This window comes from Salmo salar, chromosome ssa06, assembly GCF_905237065.1.
Source record: "Salmo salar chromosome ssa06, Ssal_v3.1, whole genome shotgun sequence".
NCBI classification, from domain to species: domain Eukaryota; kingdom Metazoa; phylum Chordata; class Actinopteri; order Salmoniformes; family Salmonidae; genus Salmo; species Salmo salar.
This window is the reverse complement of record NC_059447.1, coordinates 754,856-773,267: the sequence shown is the minus strand read 5'-3', so window position 1 is coordinate 773,267 and position 18,412 is coordinate 754,856.

The window sequence follows — 18,412 nt, the reverse complement described above, 5'->3', positions numbered from 1 at the left end:
CGGCTGTCAGGAAGTCCAGGATCCAGTTGCAGAGGGAGGTGTTTAGTCCCAGGTTCCTTAGCTTAGTGATGAGCTTTGAGGGGACTATGGTGTTGAACGCTGAGCTGCAGTCAATGAATAGCATTCTCACATAGGTGTTCATTTTGTCCAGGTGGGAAAGGGCAGTGTGGAGTGGCAATAGAGGCTGCATCATCTGTGGATCTGTTGGGGCGGTATGTGAATTGGAGTGGGGGACAGGGTGTCTGGGATAGTGGTGGTATGTGAATTGGAGTGGGGACAGGGTGTCAGGGATAATGATGGTGTTGATGTGACCTATGACAGGCCTTTCAAAGAATTTCATGGCTATAGATGTGAGTGCCACAGGGCAATAGTCATTTAGGCAGGTTACCTTGACTTCCTTGGGCACAGGGGACTATGATGGTCTGCTTGAAACATGTTGGTATTACAGACTCAGCGTATGCTTGCAGAACACGTCCTGGTAATCCGTCTGGCCCTGCAGCCTTGTGAATGTTGACCTGTTTAAAAGTCTTAGTCACATCGGCTGCGGAGAGAATGATCACACAGTCATCCGGAACAGCTGGTGCTCTCATGCACGGTAACATCACGGTAACATCACGTCCGCATCACGTCAGCATCACGCCAGCATCATGCCAGCATCATGCCAGCATCACACCAGCATCATGCCAGCATCACGCCAGCATCACACCCGCATCTTGCCAGCATCACGTCAGCATCGCATCAGCATCACACCAGCATCTCGTCCGCATCTCGTCAGCATCGCGTTCGCATCGCGTTAGCGTCACATCAGCATCACACTAGCATCATGCCAGCATCGGGCCAGCATCACCACAGCGTCCCGTCAGCATCACGCCACAGTTCCATGTGACTACAGGACACCTCTGGAGAGACACACACACACACACACACACACACACACACACACACACACACACACACACACACACACACACACACACACACACACACACACACACACACACTCTCTCTCTCTCTCTCTTTTCATAAACCATTTTCACTATTGTTTGGAGTCATTGAGTCTAAGAGAGATAGGACACCTTCCCCCAGGGCAGCTGGAGTCATTACAGAGACACACCCCCAGTTTCCTGATGAATAACCCACTAACAGAGCCACTGGGACCCAGAGGGCTCTAGGTGAGACATTTCCATGGCAGACATGTTGTTTCATTGTGTCTTTCTCCCATAACCTCTCTGAGATTATTTAGATAGATGGTGGTCTCTCTCTCTCTCTCTCTCTCTCTCTCTCTCTCTCTCTCTCTCTCTCTACTCTTACACCTCCCCCTCCTCCCCCCTCTCCCCCTCTCCTTCTCTCTCTCCTCTTTCCTCCTCTTCTCCCCTCCTCCTCTCAGTCCAGGCCTAGGGTTTGTTCTGGTTGGTTGACCTGATGTCCTTCAGTCTGGTTCTAAATTGTTTCTCCCCTACTCGTTCTCCCATCCTCATCCAATTCTGTTTTACTATAGAGAGAGGAACGACAGAGAGCGAGAGAGAGGAACGACAGAGAGGAGAGAGAGGAACGACAGAGAGGAGAGAGAGAGAGAGAGGAACGATAGAGAGGAGAGAGAGAGGAACGACAGAGAGGAGAGAGAGAGGAACGATAGAGAGGAGAGAGAGAGGAACGACAGAGAGGAGAGAGCGAGGAACGACAGAGAGGAGAGAGAGAGCGAGAGAGAGAGAGAGGAACGACAGAGAGGGAGAGAGAGAAGAACGACAGAGAGGAGAGAGCGAGGAACGACAGAGAGGAGAGAGCGAGGAACGACAGAGAGGAGAGAGCGAGAGAGAGAGAGAGGAACGACAGAGAGGAGAGAGAGAGAGGAACGACAGAGAGGAGAGAGCGAGAGAGAGAGGAACGACAGAGAGGAGAGAGAGAGAGGAACGACAGAGAGGAGAGAGAGAGAGAGGAACGACAGAGAGGAGAGAGGGACAGAAAAGAGAGAGATGGAGATGGGGGACTGGTAAGAGAGAAAGATAGAGAGGAGGAGGAGACAGACAGAGAGAGCTGTCACATTCTGTCGCATGCTGGGTATGTACATAGTCAATGGTAGGCTTCGGCTCCTATGGAAGGTACACCTATAGCTCATCTCTTGGCAGTAGTACTGTAGACTACTTTATCACTGAGATCACCCCAGAGTCTCTCAGAGCGTTCACAGTCAGTCCACTGACACCCCTATCAGACCACAGCTAAATCACAGTCTACTTGAACAGAGAAATACTCAATCATGAAGCATCAAAGCCAAAGGAACTGAGTAACATTAAGAAATGCTGTAGATGGAAGGAAAGTAGTGTGGAAACCTACCAGAAAACAATTAGGCAACGACAAATTCAATCCCTTCTAGGACAACTTCCTGGACAAAACGTTCCACTGTAATAGTGAAGGTGTAAACTTGGCAGTAGAAAATGTTAACAGTATATTTGACCTCTCAGCTTCCCTCCATCAAATCTAAAAAAATGTCAAACAGAAAACTGAAGAAAATGAACAAAAATGACAAATGTTTTGATGAAGGAAAAACCTAAGAAATAAATGGAGAAACCTGTCCAACATACTGACCCAGAAAACCTGAGTCTACTCCTTCACTATGGTGAATCACTAAAACAATACAGAAATACACTACGGAGAAAGAAGGAACAGCACGTCAGAAATCAGCTCAATGTAATTGAAGAATCCATAGAATCTAACCCCTGGGAAAATTGGAAAACACTAAAACAACAACACGAAGAGTTATCTATCTAAAATGGAGATGGATAAATCACTTCTCCAATCTATCTATAACGAAGAACAAACAGCAAAAACATATAAATGATCAAATACAAACATCAACTATTAAAGACCAGAACCCACTGGATTCTCCAATTACCTTGAATGAACTACAGGACAAAACACAGACCACAAATTCCAAAGAGGCAATAAAATTATGGTCAGTAAAGAAAACTTTAAGCTAGTCTCTCAATTTAAAAAAAAAAAATGTGTAAATACTTTGCCCCTTGATAACCCAGCGCACTTCTGTATGTTGTAAAAGCGTTACATGGTCGCTGCCCCATATCATTACATAATGCAGAAAATACACGAGAGTTCAGGGGCCTTTTGCTTTATTAACAAAGTTATCCATTTTCACTGTAGTGTCCAAAACGTCTTTCCAAGCTGTCAGGCATTCCTTGGCAGGAAGAGCCTCTCGGTGGATGCTGCAGTGGACCCAAGTGGCGTCGGGAGCAACAGCTTGCACACGCGCGTTACTTCTCCACTACGTCTCCCTGTCATGGCTTTTGCGCCATCAGTACAGATACCAACACATCTTGACCACCAAAGTCCATTTTGATGTCACAAAGCTGTCCAGTACTTTAAAAAAATATCCTCTCCTGTTGTCCTGGTTTCCAGTGGTTTGCAGAAGAGGACGTCTTCCTTAATAATTGACCCCTCATGAACGTAACGGACATATACCAGGAGCTGTGCCAGGCCCGCCACGTCTGTTGACTCATCCAGCTGTAACGCATAGAATTCACTGGCTTGTCTGTGAAGCAGTAATTGTTTCAAAACATCTCCTGCCGTGTCACTGATGCGTGGTGAAACAGTGTTGTTTGATGAAGACATTGTCTGTATAGTTGTTTTTTGGGGCTTTCTTCCCCCAGGCATTGTCCCAGCCATATCCGCGGCAGCAGGAAGAATTAAATCCTCCATGGTAGTATGGGTCTTGCCTGTCCTCGCCACTCGGTAGCTCACCATATAAGACTCTTCTAGCCCCCTTCTTATTAAGGGTATCTGTTGCTTTTATACACGTCTTACTACTCGAATGTCGTCTTTATTCTCGCTCCAAAAAACACTTTTTTCATGTTTAGTTTCTAAATGTCTGCGCAAGAGTGAAGGTTACATTGAGTTGTGAGACGGTGTCGGGTTGCGTCAATCAAATCTGGTATTAGGATATAAACAAACCATGCAACTTAGTTTTGCAATGATTATTTAATTCATCTTTAAGTAAATAGAATGATAGTACAAATGGAAAATATGATGTTGGTATATACGGTCTCACTGTGACACCACGCAGGGCAAGACAGCGAAGAGGACGTCACATCATTTTGTTCTCCCTTATATCCTCTGACAGAGATAGTTCCCGCTCATTGCTGGCCTGTCAGAGGGAGGATGAGCGTGGTTTAAACTTCCTCATCCTATCGTCGGCGTGCAGGCTGGTCCCAACCTCGTGACGCACTTCCTGTTGCCGGTTGTAGTTCTTGTCTTCAACAGTTGACTTATCCGTAGTTTATATACTTAATATTGTAGCATAGCTTCTCCGTTTATATTATATAGGTTATGCAAACAAATAGCCAGTTCAACCCTAACAACGGTAACGGTACTGTTGCACATATAAACACACTGTGGCCGAGGAAAGGCACGACTCCCAATATAAGTGAACCCCAAATCAATGTCGTTCTCATCATATTTATCGCCTCTTCGATGGTTCAACAACGTCCCTGTCTGTTGTTCGGTGCTTTTCCCCCGGGGTAAAAGGGGGGCAGTAGCTCTTCGGCTGCGTCAGATTCACAACTTGTCAGTGTCCATGCTAACTGGGCTAACAACAAATGTAGAATTACTGATGCTAGCTGGGCTAACAACAAATGTAGTATTACTGATGCTAGCTGGGCTAACAACAAATGTAGTATTACTGATGCTAGCTGGGCTAACAACAAATGTAGTATTACTGATGCTAGCTGGGCTAACAACAAATGTAGTATTACTGATGCTAGCTGGGCTAACAACAAATGTAGTATTACTGATGCTAGCTGGGCTAACAACAAATGTAGTATTAATGATGCTAGCTGGGCTAACAACAAAATGTAGAATTACTGATGCTAGCTGGGCTAACAACAAATGTAGAATTACTGATGCTAGCTGGGCTAACAACAAATGTAGTATTACTGATGCTAGCTGGGCTAACAACAAATGTAGTATTACTGATGCTAGCTGGGCTAACAACAAATGCTAGCATTGTTGTACCTAGTAGTACTGCTGGTAGTAGCAGGTGTAGTACTGCTGGTAGTAGCAGGTGTAGTACTGCTGGTAGTAGCAGGTGTAGTACTGCTGGTAGTAGCAGGTGTAGTACTCATGGTAGCAGCAGGTGTAGTACTGCTGGTAGTAGCAGGTGTAGTACTGCTGGTAGTAGCAGGTGTAGTACTGCTGGTAGTAGCAGGTGTAGTACTGCTAGTAGTAGCAGGTGTAGTACTCATGGTAGCAGCAGGTGTAATACTGCTGGTAGCAGCAGGTGTAATACTGCTGGTAGTAGCAGGTGTAATACTGCTGGTAGTAGCAGGTGTAGTACTGCTGGTAGCAGCAGGTGTAATACTGCTGGTAGTAGCAGGTGTAGTACTGCTGGTAGTAGCAGGTGTAGAACTGCTGGTAGCAGCAGGTGTAGTACTGCTGGTAGCAGCAGGTGTAGTACTGCTGGTAGCAGCAGGTGTAATACTGCTGGTAGTAGCAGGTGTAGAACTGCTGGTAGCAGCAGGTGTAATACTGCTGGTAGTAGCAGGTGTAGTACTGCTGGTAGCAGCAGGTGTAATACTGCTGGTAGTAGCAGGTGTAATACTGCTGGTAGTAGCAGGTGTAGAACTGCTGGTAGCAGCAGGTATAATACTGCTGGTAGTAGCAGGTGTAGTACTCATGGTAGCAGCAGGTGTAGTACTGCTGGTAGTAGCAGGTGTAGTACTGCTGGTAGTAGCAGGTGTAGTACTGCTGGTAGTAGCAGGTGTAGTACTGCTGGTAGTAGCAGGTGTAGTACTCATGGTAGCAGCAGGTGTAGTACTGCTGGTAGTAGCAGGTGTAGTACTGCTGGTAGTAGCAGGTGTAGTACTGCTGGTAGTAGCAGGTGTAGTACTGCTGGTAGTAACAGGTGTAGTACTCATGGTAGCAGCAGGTGGAGTACTGCTGGTAGTAGTAGGTGTAGTACTGCTGGTAGTAGCAGGTGTAGTACTCATGGTAGCAGCAGATGTAGTACTGCTGGTTGTAGCAGGTGTAGTACTGCTGGTAGTAGCAGGTGTAGTACTCATGGTAGCAGCAGGTGTAGTACTGCTGGTAGTAGTAGGTGTAGTACTGCTGGTAGTAGCAGGTGTAGTACTGCTGTTAGTAGCAGGTGTAGTACTGCTGGTAGTAGCAGGTGTAGTACTGCTGGCAGTAGCAGGTGTAGTACTGCTGGTAGTAGTAGGTGTAGTACTGCTGGTAGTAGCAGGTGTAGTACTGCTGGTAGTAGCAGGTGTAGTACTGCTGGTAGTAGCAGGTGTAGTACTGCTGGTAGTAGCAGGTGTAGTACTGCTGGTAGTAGTAGGTGTAGTACTGCTGGTAGTAGCAGGAGTAGTACTGCTGGTAGTAGCAGGTGTAGTACTGCTGGTAGTAGCAGGTGTAGTACTGCTGGTAGTAGCAGGTGTAATACTGCTGGTAGTAGCAGGTGTAGTACTGCTGGTAGTAGCAGGTGTAATACTGCTGGTAGTAGCAGGTGTAGTACTGCTGGTAGTAGCAGGTGTAGTACTGCTGGTAGCAGCAGGTGTAATACTGCTGGTAGCAGCAGGTGTAGTACTGCTGGTAGTAGCAGGTGTAGAACTGCTGGTAGCAGCAGGTGTAATACTGCTGGTAGTAGCAGGTGTAATACTGCTGGTAGTAGCAGGTGTAATACTGCTGGTAGTAGCAGGTGTAGTACTGCTGGTAGTAGCAGGTGTAGTACTGCTGGTAGTAGCAGGTGTAGTACTGCTGGTAGTAGCAGGTGTAGTACTGCTGGTAGTAGCAGGTGTAGTACTGCTGGTAGCAGCAGGTGTAGTACTCATGATAGCAGTAGGTGTAGTACTGCTGGTAGTAGCAGGTGTAGTACTGCTGGTTGTAGCAGGTGTAGTACTGCTGGTAGTAGCAGGTGTAGTACTCATGGTAGCAGCAGGTGTAGTACTGCTGGTAGTAGTAGGTGTAGTACTGCTGGTAGTAGCAGGTGTAGTACTGCTGGTAGTAGCAGGTGTAGTACTGCTGGTAGCAGCAGGTGTAGTACTGCTGGTAGTTGCAGGTGTAGTACTGCTGGTAGTAGCAGGTGTAGTACTGCTGGTAGTATCAGGTGTAGTACTGTTGGTAGTAGCAGGTGTAGTACTGCTGTTAGTAGCAGTACTGCTGGTAGCAGCAGGTGTAGTACTGCTGGTAGCAGCAGGTGTAGTACTGCTGGTAGTAGCAGGTGTAGTACTGCTGGTAGTAGCAGGTGTAGTACTGCTGGTAGTAGCAGGTGTAGTACTGCTGGTAGTAGCAGGTGTAATACTGCTGGTAGTAGCAGGTGTAGTACTGCTGGTAGTAGCAGGTGTAGTACTGCTGGTAGTAGCAGGTGTAGTACTGCTGGTAGTAGCAGGTGTAGTACTGCTGGTAGTAGCAGGTGTAGTACTCATGATAGCAGTAGGTGTAGTACTGCTGGTAGTAGCAGGTGTAGTACTGCTGGTTGTAGCAGGTGTAGTTCTGCTGGTAGTAGCAGGTGTAGTACTCATGGTAGCAGCAGGTGTAGTACTGCTGGTAGTAGTAGGTGTAGTACTGCTGGTAGTAGCAGGTGTAGTACTGCTGTTAGTAGCAGGTGTAGTACTGTTGGTAGTAGCATGTGTAGTACTGCTGGTAGTAGCAGGTGTAGTACTGCTGGTAGTAGCAGGTGTAGTACTGCTGGTAGCAGCAGGTGTAGTACTGCTGGTAGTTGCAGGTGTAGTACTGCTGGTAGCAGCAGGTGTAATACTGCTGGTAGTAGCAGGTGTAGTACTGCTGGTAGTAGCAGGTGTAGTACTGCTGGTAGTATCAGGTGTAGTACTGTTGGTAGTAGCAGGTGTAGTACTGCTGTTAGTAGCAGTACTGCTGGTAGCAGCAGGTGTAGTACTGCTGGTAGCAGCAGGTGTAGTACTGCTGGTAGTAGCAGGTGTAGTACTGCTGGTAGTAGCAGGTGTAGTACTGCTGGTAGCAGCAGGTGTAGTACTGCTGGTAGTAGCAGTACTGCTGGTAGTAGCAGGTGTAGTACTGCTGGTAGTAGCAGGTGTAATACTGCTGGTAGTAGCAGTACTGCTGGTAGTAGCAGGTGTAGTACTGCTGGTAGTAGCAGGTGTAATACTGCTGGTAGTAGCAGGTGTAGTACTGCTGGTAGTAGCAGGTGTAGTACTGCTGGTAGTAGCAGGTGTAGTACTGCTGGTAGTAGCAGGTGTAGTAGTGCTGGTAGTAGTAGGTGTAGTACTGCTGGTAGTAGTAGGTGTAATACTGCTGGTAGTAGCAGGTGTAGTACTGCTGGTAGTAGCAGGTGTAGTACTGCTGGTAGTAGCAGGTGTAGTAGTGCTGGTAGTAGTAGGTGTAGTACTGCTGGTAGTAGTAGGTGTAATACTGCTGGTAGCAGCAGGTGCAGTACTGCTGTTAGTAGCAGGTGTAATACTGCTGGTAGTAGCAGGTGTAATACTGCTGGTAGTAGCAGGTGTAGTACTGCTGGTAGTAGCAGGTGTAGTACTGCTGGTAGTAGCAGGTGTAATACTGCTGGTAGTAGCAGGTGTAGTACTGCTGGTAGTAGCAGGTGTAGTACTGCTGGTAGTAGCAGGTGTAGTACTGCTGGTAGTAGCAGGTGTAGTACTGCTGGTAGTAGCAGGTGTAGTACTGCTGGTAGTAGCAGGTGTAGTACTGCTGGTAGTAGCAGGTGTAGTAGTGCTGGTAGTAGTAGGTGTAGTACTGCTGGTAGTAGTAGGTGTAGTACTGCTGGTAGCAGCAGGTGCAGTACTGCTGTTAGTAGCAGGTGTAATACTGCTGGTAGTAGCAGGTGTAGTACTGCTGTAGAAGTAGTACTACCACTAGAGCTGGTATGTGTCTCTACGGACTCGGGCCTTACCTTTTTTTAACCATTTATCAATTTTCGAGCAAACGGACTGAGCAGCAGCTACGTTTGGCTACGTACGGTCCGTTAGTGGAAATTCCCGCGAGACAGTAACGGTTAATGTGATTGGACGTTAATTATTTGACATTGTTGTTATTATTTCACTGATGGTTTAACTTTATTTTTTGGTAGTGAAACGAGGTTACTCAGGTGAAAACCTGCCCTAGAGCACACAACAAACTATACATACCTCGGCCTAAACATCAGCACTACAGGGTAACTCCCTCACAACAAACTATACATACCTCGGCCTAAACATCAGCACTACAGGGTAACTCCCTCACAACAAACTATACATACCTCGGCCTAAACATCAGCACTACAGGGTAACTCCCACACAACAAACTATACATACCTCGGCCTAAACATCAGCACTACAGGTAACTCCCACACAACAAACTATACATACCTCGGCCTAAACATCAGCACTACAGGGTAACTCCCTCACAACAAACTATACATACCTCGGCCTAAACATCAGCACTACAGGGTAACTCCCTCACAACAAACTATACATACCTCGGCCTAAACATCAGCACTACAGGGTAACTCCCTCACAACAAACTATACATACCTCGGCCTAAACATCAGCACTACAGGGTAACTCCCTCACAACAAACTATACATACCTCGGCCTAAACATCAGCACTACAGGGTAACTCCCTCACAACAAACTATACATACCTCGGCCTAAACATCAGCACTACAGGGTAACTCCCTCACAACAAACTATACATACCTCGGCCTAAACATCAGCGACACAGGGTAACTCCCTCACAACAAACTATACATACCTCGGCCTAAACATCAGCACTACAGGTAACTCCCTCACAACAAACTATACATACCTCGGCCTAAACATCAGCACCACAGGGTAACTCCCTCACAACAAACTATACATACCTCGGCCTAAACATCAGCACCACAGGGTAACTTCCACAAAGCTGTGAACGATCTGAGAGACAAAGCAAGAAGGGCCTTCTATGCCATCAAAAGGAACATAAAATTCAACATACCAATTAGGATCTGGCTAAAAATACTTGAATCAATTATAGAACCCATTGCTTTCTATGGTTGTGAGGTCTGGGGTTCCGCTCACCAACCAAGAATTCACAAAATGGGACAAACACCAAATTGAGACTCTGCATGCAGAATTCTGCAAAAATATATCCTCTGTGTACAACGTAAAACACAAAATAATGCAGAGCAGAATTAGGCCGATACCCGCTAATTATCAAAATCCAGAAAAGAGCTGTTAAATTCAACAACCACCTAAAAAGGAAGCGATTCCCAAACCTTCCATAACAAAGCCATCACCTACAGAGAGATGAACCTGGAGAAGAGTCCCCTAAGCAAGCTGGTCCTGGGGCTCTGTTCACAAACACAAACAGACCCCACAGAGCCCCAGGACAGTAACACAATTAGACCCAACCAAATCATGAGAAAACAAAAAGATAATTACTTGACACATTGGAAAGAATTAACAAAAAACGGAGCAAACTAGAATGCTATTTGTACCTAAACGGAGAGTACACTGTGGCAGAATACCTGACCACTGTGACTGACCCAAACTTAAGGAAAGCTTCGACTATATACAGACTCAGTGAGCATAGCCTTGCTATTGAGAAAGGTCGCTGTAGGCAGACCTGGCTCTCAAGAGAAGACAGGCTATGTGCAACACTGCCCTCAAAATGAGGTGGAAACTGAGCTGCACTTCCTAACTTCCTGCCAAATGTATGACCATATTAGAGACACATATTTCCCTCAGATTACACAGATACACAAATAATTAGAAAACAAATCCGATTTTGATAAACTCTCATATCTACTGGGTGAAATACCACAGTGTTCCATCACAGCAGCAAGATGTGTGACCTGTTGCCACAAGAAAAGGTCAACCAGTGAAGAACAAACACCATTGTAAATACAACCCATATTTATGTTTACTTATTTTCCCTTTTGCACTTCGTTACAACACTGTATATAGACATAATATGACATTTTGGAACTTCTGTGAGTGTAATCTTTACTATTCATTTTTATTTATTGTTAATTTTTTTAAATGTTTTATTATATATATTTTTTCTCTATTGTATTATTAACTGTATGTTTGTTTTACTCCATGTGTAACTCTGTGTTGTTGTTTGTGTCGAACTGCTTTGCTTTATCTTGGCCAGGTCGCAGTTGTAAATGAGAACTTGTTCTCAACTGGCCTACCTGGTTAAATAAAGGTGAAATAAAAATAAAAATAAAAATAAAATTTTACTTTTGTTTATTATCTACTTCACTTGCTTTGGCAATGTTAACACGTTTCCCATGCCAATAAAGCCATTGAATTGAGAGAGAGAGAGAGAGAGAGAGAGAGAGAGATATGACATGCTGGTCATCTATGAACATTTGAACATCTTGGCCATGTTCTGTTATAATCTCCACCCGGCACAGCCAGAAGAGAACTGGCCACCCCTCATAGCCTGGTTCCTCTCTACCCAGTACAGCCAGAAGAGGACTGGCCACCCCTCATAGCCTGGTTCCTCTCTACCCAGTATAGCCAGAAGAGGACTGGCCACCCTCATAGCCTGGTTCCTCTCTACCCAGTACAGCCAGAAGAGGACTGGCCACCCCTCATAGCCTGGTTCCTCTCTACCCAGTACAGCCAGAAGAGGACTGGCCACCCCTCATAGCCTGGTTCCTCTCTACCCGGTACAGCCAGAAGAGGACTGGCCACCCCTCATAGCCTGGTTCCTCTCTACCCTGTACAGCCAGAAGAGGACTGGCCACCCCTCATAGCCTGGTTCCTCTCTACCCAGTACAGCCAGAAGAGGACTGGCCACCCCTCATAGCCTGGTTCCTCTCTACCCAGTACAGCCAGAAGAGGACTGGCCACCCCTCATAGCCTGGTTCCTCTCTATCCAGTACAGCCAGAAGAGGACTGGCCACCCCTCATAGCCTGGTTCCTCTCTACCCATTACAGCCAGAAGAGGACTGGCCACCCCTCATAGCCTGGTTCCTCTCTACCCAGTACAGCCAGAAGAGGACTGGCCACCCCTCATAGCCTGGTTCCTCTCTAGGTTTCTTCCTAGGTTCTGGCCTTTCTAGGGAGTTTTTCCTAGCCACCGTGCTTCTACACCTGCATTGCTTGCTGTTTGGGGTTTTAGGCTGGGTTTCTGTACAACACTGAGATATCAGCTGATGTAAGAAGGTCTTTATAAATACATTTGATTTGATTTGATGGAAGGTTGTCTCCTGTATTAGACGACTCCAGCCTGCATCTCTCCCACATCTCTCTCTCTACCTCCCTCCCTCTCACTCTCTTTCTCCCATCTCTCCCACATCTCTCTCTCTACCTCCCTCCCTCTCACTCTCTTTCTCCCATCTCTCTCCCATCTCTCTCTCTTTCCCACCTCTCTCCCATCTTTCTCTCTTTCCCACCTCTCTCCCAACTCTCTCTCTTTCCCACCTCTCTCCCAACTCTCTCTCTTTCCCACCTCTCTCCCAACTCTCTCTCTTTCCCAACTCTCTCCCAACTCTCTCTCTTTCCCACCTCTCTCCCAACTCTCTCTCTTTCCCACCTCTCTCCCAACTCTCTCTCTTTCCCACCTCTCTCCCAACTCTCTCTCTTTCCCAACTCTCTCCCAACTCTCTCTCTTTCCCACCTCTCTGTCTCTTTCCCACCTCGCTTCCATCTCTCTCTCTTTCCCACCTCTCTCCTGTCTCTCTCTCTCTCCCTCCGTCTTCCCCTCCATCTCTCTCGCCCTTCCATCCCTCCTCCATCTCTCTCCCTCCATCTTTCTCTCGCTCCATCTCTCTACCTGAGTAAAAGTGCTTTCGTTTTCTTGCCTCTTCCTGAAGTCATTTCTATGTTAATGAGCCTCTAACAGATAACAGTCAGCAAGGACGTCTTCTCTCACTCACACACACACACACACACACACACACACACACACACACACACACACACACACACACACACACACGGCAGGGTGAGAAGACCTGTCATGGCTCTCTCTGCCATCTCTGTCTATCTACTAATTTATGTATCTGTAATCCTCTCTCTCTCTCTCTCTGTCTGTCTGTCTGTCTCTCTCTCTCTCTCTCTCTCTCTCTCTCTCTCTCTCTCTCTCTCTCTGTCTCTCTCTCTCTCTCTCTCTCTCTCTCTCTCTCTCTGTCTGTCTGTCTCTCTCTCTCTCTCTCTCTCTCTCTCTCTCTGTCTCTCTCTCTCTCTCTCTCTCTCTCTGTCTCTCTCTCTCTCTCTCTCTCTCTCTCTCTCTCTCTCTCTCTCTCTCTCTCCCCTATATAGTGCACTACTTTCTACTACAGCCCTATTTCCTATATAGTACACTACCTAATACTGCAACCCTATTCCCTATATAGTACACTACTTTATACTACAGCCCTATTCCCTATATAGTGCACTACTTTATACTACAGCCCTATTCCCTATATAGTGCACTACTTTATACTACAGCCCTATTCCCTATATAGTGCACTACTTTGTACTAAAGCCCTATTCCCTATATAGTGTACTACTTTCTACTACAGCCCTATTCCCTATATAGTGCACTACTTTATACTACAGCCCTATTCCCTATATAGTACACTACCTAATACTGCAACCCTATTTCCTATATAGTACACTACTTTATGCTACAGCCCTATTCCCTATATAGTGCACTACTTTCTACTACAGCCCTATTCCCTATATAGTACACTACTTTATACTACAGCCCTATTTCCTATTTAGTACACTACTTTATACTACAGCCCTATTCCATATATAGTGCACTACTTTTGACCAGGCTGACCTGATGAAGCCTAGTCTCTATATCAGTAAACCTAGTCTCTATATCAGTAATCCTAATCTCTATATCAGTAATCCTAGTCTCTATATCAGTAATCCTAGTCTCTATATCAGTAAGCCTAGTCTCTATACCAGTAATCCTAGTCTCTATATCAGTAATCCTAGTCTCTATATCAGTAAACCTAGTCTCTATATCAGTAATCCTAGTCTCTATATCAGTAATCCTAGTCTCTATATCAGTAAACCTAGTCTCTATATCAGTAATCCTAATCTCTATATCAGTAATCCTAGTCTCTATATCAGTAATCCTAGTCTCTATACCAGTAATCCTAGTCTCTATATCAGTAATCCTAGTCTCTATATCAGTAATCCTAGTCAATATATCAGTAATCCTAGTTTCTATATCAGTAAACCTAGTCTCTATATCAGTAAACCTAGTCTCTATACAAGTAATCCTAGTCTCTATATCAGTAATCCTAGTCTCTATATCAGTAATCCTAGTCTCTATATCAGTAATCCTAATCTCTATATCAGTAATCCTAATCTCTATATCAGTAATCCTAGTCTCTATATCAGTAATCCTAGTCTCTATATCAGTAATCCTAGTCAATATATCAGTAAACCTAATCTCTATATCAGTAATCCTAATCTCTATATCAGTAATCCTAGTCTCTATATCAGTAATCCTAGTCTCTATATCAGTAATCCTAGTCTCTATATCAGTGTGAATGGCCGTTCACGTTGTATTTCCATGTTGAACCAATGAAATTAGAACAATGTGGACCGCGAACATGTTCAACATATTTAGCCAATATTGGGGGCAGGCTATTTAACAAACTAGGCTACAACGGACTAACATGCTAATTGTTAGTTGATGACAACGCAATACATATAAAATACACGACATGAAGCAAACCCCATATTTAGACATGGAACCCGTTCTGATTGGCCAGTGAGGAGCCAAGCCTCGTTGAAACCCGGCTCTTTCACAACACCACTGGCTACTGCGCCTATAATTCTGGTTGTGAAAATAGCCCCGATTTACCGCCAGTACTAAGATTTACCATTGTGATTGGTTTGTTCAAATAGCACCCTAAGACTGTGTTAGCTCAATGAGCTAAAGCCTAAGACGGGGTTAGGCCAATGAGCTAAAGCCTAAGACGGGGTTAGGCCAATGAGCTAAAGCCTAAGACGGGGTTAGGCCAATGAGCTAAAGCCTAAGACAGTGCTAGGCCAATGAGCTGTATCCTAGACTTCAGCACTGGGAGCTAACATGAATGTTCAGGTCTCAGACAAGCTTACTCCATGTGAGCATCGTTCACCAAACCACCTCCGTACTTTCTCTTAAATAGAAATATGCCTCTCCCTCGTTCTCTCTCCCTCTCTCCCTCTCTCCCTCTCCCTCTCTCCCTCCTCTCCCTCTCTTCTCCCTCTCTCCCTCTCTCCCTCGTTCTCCCTCTCTCCCTCTCTCCCTCGTTCTCCCTCTCTCCCTCTCTCCCTCTCCCTCTCTCCCTCTCTCCCTCTCTCCCTCTCTCCCTCTCCCTCTCCCCTCTCCCTCTCTCCCTCTCTCCCTCTCCCTCGTTCTCTCTCTCTCTTTACATCTCTCCTTCCGTTCTTTCTGTCCCTCATCCTCATCCCTCTCTCCCTCTCTCCCTCTCCCTAGACCCTGACTACTACACCTAGATGTTATTATACTAGACCCTGACTACTACACCTAGATGTTATTATACTAGACCCTGACTACTACACCTAGATGTTATTATACTAGACCCTGACTACTACACCTAGATGTTATTATACTAGACCCTGACTAATACACCTAGATGTTATTATACTAGACCCTGACTACTACACCTAGATGTTATTATACTAGACCCTGACTACTACACCTAGATGTTATTATACTAGACCCTGACTAATACACCTAGATGTTATTATACTAGACCCTGACTAATACACCTAGATGTTATTATACTAGACCCTGACTACTACACCTAGATGTTATTATACTAGACCCTGACTACTACACCTAGATGTTATTATACTAGACCCTGACTACTACACCTAGATGTTATTATACTAGAGCCTGACTGACACCGTGGATTTGGTTTTCCACCATGACCTGTGTGAGCGGATAGGTTTCAATAATATCAGCCAGTACCTCTTATCTTTCCCTCTGATAGGCTTGGAGTTGTCACCGTATTTCTAACAGCTGTCCAGTCACCTGCTGATTTGATGATTCAGGGCCAATCAGCTCAGATGACACCAGGAAGCCAACAGGGAGAAGAAGGAACACTCAGGAACAATCAATCTGATCGGCTACCGTTATGATTCCAAACTGAAGAATACGTCTCTGATTGGCTACTGCTGATACTCCCCGGCCAGAAAATAGGTTCTCTGATTGGTTCCCACAGTAGGTGAGAAGAAGAAGCCAATGAGACAGTTTTTTGTTTTTTTTTAACACCCATGTGATCACTTCCTGTTTGTAACTTCACAACAGAAACTGATAGAAGCTTTACTGTACTGTTTTCTGTGATGAGAATTGAAATTCAACAACTTTTTTTTATTCCCCCATGTGAAGTATGTGTTAGGTACAACAACAACAAAAAACAAACGATTTTGAATAACATTGAACCTTTATATTAGAAATTATGTTCAGTGTAATCTCTTTAAGACCTCTCTTTCTGAGATTTTGAATAACAATACATTGAACACAAAGCCCATTATGCTGTAACAGTTTACACACACACACACACACGCACACACACACACACACACACACACACACACACACACACACACACACACACACACACACACACACACACACACACACACACACACACACACACACACACACACAGAATCCAGTGTTATTGTCTGGCCTGGTCTCAGTCCAGGTAGCATCATGAGTTCTTGGCAATAATAAAAAACATTGTTTGAGAACCCGGGTGTAAATCAGTGATGCCTCGCAACCCCATCAAACCAATAAAATGCCTTGCTTGGGGGGAGATGCTCATTGGATTAGTGTCGCAGGTGCAACAGTGCAACGAGGAGTACGGCCGTGAAATCGCTGAATTAAAAACAGTAATCCATCAAAAGATGTTGACGTATGCTGTGTTCTCGGTGACCCGTGGCAACTGGAAAAGGAACACACAGAATCTACTGCAAGGTAAATGGTATTTATTGATCGGAGTAAACACTGGCTTTAGAGGAGATAACGGGGACCAGTAACACTGACTGATGGGTTTAGAAGAGATAAGGAGACCAGTCAGGCTGACTGATGGGTTTAGTAGAGATAAGGGGACCAGTCACGCTGACTGATGGGTTTAGTAGAGATAAGGGGACCAGTCACGCTGACTGATGGGTTTAGAAGAGATAAGGGGGCCTGTAACACTGACTGATGGGTTTAGAAGAGATAATTGGACCTGTAACACTGACTGATGGGTTTAGAAGAGAGAACGGGGCCTGTCTTGCTGAGTGATGGGTTTAGGAGAGATAAGGAGACCTGTAACACTGAGTGATGGGTTTAGAAGAGATAAGGGGACTGTAACGCCCTGGCCATAGAGAGGGGTTTTTTGTTCTTTATTTTGGTTAGGCCAGGGTGTTACATTGGGTGGGCGTTCTATGTTCGTTTTCTAGGTTTTTTGTATTTCTGTGTTTTGGGCCGTGTGTGGCTCCCAATCAGGCACAGCTGAAGTTCGTTGTTGTTGATTGGGAGTCACACATAAGGAGCAGGTTTTTCCTTTGGGTTTTGTGGGGGATTGTTTTCTGTTTTGTTCAGTTGGGACCAGAGAGGACTGTTTGCTGTCGTTGCTATCAAGTGTTTTGTTTGTAGTGGTTCATTTTTATTAAATGTCAAGATGAACAAACAACCTCCGTTGCATCTTGGTTTTCTTCCGACGACAGCCGTTACAGGGTCCTGTAACGCTGACTGATGGGTTTAGAAGAGATAATTTGACCAGTCACGCTGACTGATGGGTTTAGAGGAGATAACGGGACCTATCACACTGACTGATGGGTTTAGAGGAGATAACGGGGGACCTGTAACACTGACTGATGGGTTTAGAAGAGATAACGGGGCCTGTAACGCTGACTGATGGGTTTAGAAGAGATAACAGGACCTGTAACGCTGACTGATGGGTTTAGAAGAGATAACAGGACCTGTAACGCTGACTGATGGGTTTCATAAGCAGTCTGTGTCTCCTGTCAGTCTTCTACTGAAATATAAAAGAAGTACCAATGACGTGGAAACAATTGGCTGTTTGGTGGGAAAGAGCTAATTCTGGAGTTAGAACAAAAAGATGTGGCACGACCTGTCTACCTGGACCTGACTAGATGGACCTGTCTATATGGACCTGTCTACCTGGACCTGTCTACCTGGACCTGTCTAGATGGACCTGTCTAGATGGACCTGTCTACCTGGACCTGTCTACCTGGACCTGTCTAGATGGACCTGTCTAGATGGACCTATCTAGATGGACCTGTCTACCTGGACCTGTCTAGATGGACCTGTCTACCTGGACCTGACTAGATGGACCTGTCTACCTGGACCTGACTAGATGGACCTGTCTACCTGGACCTGACTAGATGGACCTGTCTACCTGGACCTGTCTACCTGGACCTGTCTACCTGGACCTGTCTAGATGGACCTGTCTAGATGGACCTGTCTACCTGGACCTGTCTAC